Here is a 4,263-nt window from a genome sequence, read left to right as displayed (position 1 = left end):
TACATCTTCCTTTCAGCTTAAGGGAAAAAAATGAAAAAAACCAACAAAACTTCACAACTTTGTGGTTTGCAGAAATAACACTACAAAACTCCGTCTCCAAAAAATGAGACTATTCAACTGAGGCTACAGAAAAAATTACCACCATCTGTTATCAGTATAGAGCATATAACACAAGCAAGGAATTCTGTTTCTAGGCAGAAGGAAGGGTACCATGTACTGCAACAAAAAAAAAAAAAAAGTCACTGTACTCACTGGGACTGGATATTCTTAATATTCTAAATATTCTGTTTGAGGTAGCTCTGGTATGACGCTAGGGGTGTGCCTTGAGTCATCTCTCATTCCTCTTCAGAAAATACATTGCTAGGAAGTAAAGCAGTCTGAAATTATACTGAGACTGCTTGCACAGGGGATTGAACCTTATTTGTGCTCTACTCTAGCAATTTCTCAGTCAGAGCACTGGCCTGACTTTGTGAATTTGTGATTTATGACTCAGTGTGGCTTGGCTTTAAGTTTGTGGTTCTTCAGAACAATGTTGAAGCAGGAGCATGACCACCAATTCCTTTACCAAGGCTCCTGAGCTAGAGACAGATGCAACTCTCTCAATTATTAATCTAAAGGTTTTCTAGGTAGACAATTCTTTAATCCAAGCAAGTGTGCTTTCCATTCTAAAGTGCTGGATGGATTGAAAAAGTCTGAGTCTCTTTGTATCACTAACATCTTAAATGTGTTTCTTCACTCCATGACTGTTACAGGTAAAATGCTTTCTTTTTCTTTTTGGAACATATGCCAGAAAATTTTCTTTTCCCTCAAAGGAGAATGCCTTAACTTTTGGGCTTCTTCTGGGCCAAGAATTTCTATTTAGATGCTTGGAAAACATCTCAGCTCACAACAGTTAGCAGCTCTATCTCCAAGAGCAGGCTGGATATGGGCAGAGGTGGGGACTGAGTCTGGGATTCCCCTTCTCACTTTGAGAGCCTCAAATTCATGAGCTGCTCTGTTCCCTTCAACCCTACCTGCTTTGAAAGGGGAGACAGGTATCTTGTTCAAATGTTTGAAGGACAGATCTGAAACACGTCCCTGCAGAAGAACACTCTGAACTACATCTTCCCTGGGAGCAGAAGTGTCTCCTTCAAATACAGAGGAAAAACATCTGTGAGAGAGAGAGAGAGAGAGAGAGAGAGAGAGAGAGAGAGAGAGAGAATTTGTTACCTGCTCAATGTGTAGAAGCACCATTGGGAAACTCTTTGCTACTCTTTGCTCATCTTGCTGGGTGACTTAAATCTCCTTCTAAAGTGTCTTTAACTCTCCTTCCTCCCTGTACATTGAACACTGGGACGTCATTCTATGATATAAATCCTGGTCTGCAGAAAATTAAATCAGACAGGGGGCAGGAGGAGGACAAGAGGCAATTGAAAGGCAGTTTGATATCCACTGTGTTCCCTTCTAATATTTTCTTGTCTCCTAGTGTTGTGATGAAGAGAAACATGCACTGTACTATGCTAATAGCAACTATGTAAGTACCCACAATTAATAAAGAGATTTTACTTTAAGAGCACAGATAAAACATATTCATGGAATATTAAAATGGTTTGGGAACAAAGAGTGCCCTCCAAGACAATCTAGTTCCAATCCCCTGCCATAGGCAGGGGCATCTTCCACTAGACTAGGTTGCTCCAAGTCCTGCCCAACCTGGATTTGAACATTTCCAGGGATGGGAGGAATGATAAGAGGATGGAGGAGGATCACAGCTTCTGTGTTGTTCTTATGGAATGATTACAGGAAAGCTTAGTTTGCTTGGGACTGTGCTATATCTACCAAATCCATGAAAACCTCTTAGGCAGGTATTTTAAATTATCAAAATTGGTCCTGAACAAAGTAGGCAAATGAGTTGAGTTCAGGTCATCTCCACTGACAGTAATGGCATGTATTTCCTAGGTCGCATGTGACAGATATGTTAGACATTAAATCTGACACTTAATATGGACATAAATGCAAATGCAACTGACTTGACCAAGGAACAGGGAAAGTACAGGGCACAACAGGAGCTAAACTCTGTTCACAAAGTGATGCAAAGCATTGGAAAGGAAGGTTCCCTCCTTGCCACCACCATATTAATTATGAGTTAATAACTCATACTATTTCATTGGCTGATGTTATCAGACTAGTTATAAGACGAAATTTTTTATGATGAGAGTGGTGCAGCGCTGGCACAGGTTGCTTGGAGAGGACGTGGATGACCCATTCCTTGAAACATTCAAGGCTGAGTTGTATGGGCCTCTGAGAAAATTGATCTAGTTGAAGGTGTCCATGTTCATGGCAGGAGTTTGGTGTAGATGGCCTTCAAAAGTCTCTTCCAACCCAAATCATTCTATGATTTTATCATTTTATCTTAAGATCGTAATAAAAAAGGTAGTTAAAATGTTTATATAGCAACAATAAGGCATGGTGGATTGCATCATTAAAATTCAAGGAAGATAGTTTTATAGCAACTTAAAATACAAGAGTTAAATGGAAGAGTTAATTTACTTTGTTAGGCTGCTTGTGTAAGTAATTACTTTTTATTGAAGAAATAATACCTGATCACAAAACAATGTTATAATGGAACATCATTTGGTGTGTATTTTCTTGGGGATTATTACCCAAGAAAATATTCATGCTCTGAGTTCTCAAAATGGAACACAGTAATTCACATATCTGAGGAATACTCTTGTGCCAGATCAGGGTCTGAAACCCTCTGGGTGGAATATGAGAGTAAAAAAGAAAAAGTCTATCACCTTTATTCTAGAGAGTGCAGTGGTTTCCATAATGATTGGGCTCCCACTTAGTGGGGGTGGTGATATTTTTGCTGTTGTGGAAATCAGAATAATGGGGCATCTTCATCATACATACAGAATCACACTAACACTGAGCATTTTGGTGTAATCTTCAGTGTATCAACCGAGTGAATTGTGCACCTGCACTACCTGGAAACATTTTAAGTGCAGGTCAGGGTTGAGAGCAGAGAAAACACCCACCCTGCAAAGGATCCTAAGAGGTAAACAGACTGGATCAAGTAGGCTGAATCCAAGCTGCTGAACAGCTTGCTTTGACATGCACGGTCCTTCACTGTGAAAAGAAGATTCTTATTGAAATTGTTGACAGTTTTCAAGTATTTCTAGTGCCTCTCTGCTCAGGAAGGGTACTTAACCTTTGCATTTCTCTGACATCTCAAGAAGAAAGACACTGAAACTGGAAGGAGAGATCAGAAAAGACAATAAGCCACTTATGTCAGTAAAAATGGCTGAGTAGAAGAGAGGGAAAAATTGTGCTCTTTGGGGGAAAACAGAACAAAACAAAAAGAACTTGAGCATATGTCTTCAAATCTGTGAGTATGCACATCCTCCTGTCTCTGCACTAGCACATGGTTTTATTAGCACCCACGGATGCTGCTGGTGCACAGCACCTTTGCAGATCTGGGTCTAGTTTGCAATGTTATGCTATAGCTCGGACCAAAGCCCATGAGCCATCTGTATGAGCTAATAAAACATGTATCTTTTTTTGTTTGCTTTTCTTTGAAGGGATTTAAACTGGTCCATTTGTTTCTGGTAATGTTCCATTTATACCTTATACTGCCTTTACTATTTGGTCCAGAGTGGAAAACTGAACCTTCACAATCTCAAATATCTATAAATTCTACTTTATTTTAAATTTATATGTCTTATTTCAATCTTTCTCAAAGGAATAAACTCCCAGTGTTCTTTGGGGGTCCTTTTTTTTCCTCTGTGATATGAAATTCTGATATTTTTCTATTGGCAGTTGTGATAGATGAAAAAAACTAGGTCTTGCACTGTGAATACAGGTGATAAAAATTGAGTATATATATATATATATATATATATATATATATATATCACACTCGCACACACACGTTCATGCATGTCTGGGCAATACCCAAAATTAGCTTTTGAACTTACAGCCACTTTCTAGCTACACCTGCCACAGTCTGCTTGTAGATTTTGGTAACACCTAGGCAGAACAGAAGTGGCACTTCTTGAATCCTCCAGTAAATTAGGAGACATGAGACAAATCCACCAGTCTGGAGCCTATTCGTGTGATGAGCTTCTTCACACAGAATGGAAAACTGGTGACTGAGTGTTTGGGAAGAAAAGGTGATTCTAAAACCAAAATAAAACAGAAATATATGTTTAAAAAAAAAAAAGAAAGAAAGAAAGAAAGAAAGAAAGAAAGAAAGAAAGAAAGAAAAAATAAAGAAGGCAAAAGGGA

The 4,263-nt window shown here is 38.8% G+C and overlaps 1 long non-coding RNA gene across 1 annotated transcript; it reads left to right on the top strand.

Moving 5' to 3' along the window:
• Positions 1 to 1,208: 1,208 nt before the first annotated feature.
• Positions 1,209 to 3,566, top strand: LOC146425197 (uncharacterized). Its single transcript, XR_014846996.1, has 3 exons — positions 1,209 to 1,513; positions 2,930 to 3,034; positions 3,213 to 3,566. It is a non-coding gene; the product is annotated as an uncharacterized LOC146425197 (long non-coding RNA).
• The last annotated feature ends 697 nt before the right edge of the window (positions 3,567 to 4,263 follow it).

Source organism: Lichenostomus cassidix, chromosome Z (genome assembly GCF_008360975.1).
Source record: "Lichenostomus cassidix isolate B80296 chromosome Z, HeHo_3.0, whole genome shotgun sequence".
NCBI classification, from domain to species: Eukaryota; Metazoa; Chordata; class Aves; order Passeriformes; family Meliphagidae; genus Lichenostomus; species Lichenostomus cassidix.
Note: the sequence above shows the minus strand (reverse complement) of the source record. Positions and strands in the feature narration are given on the sequence as shown.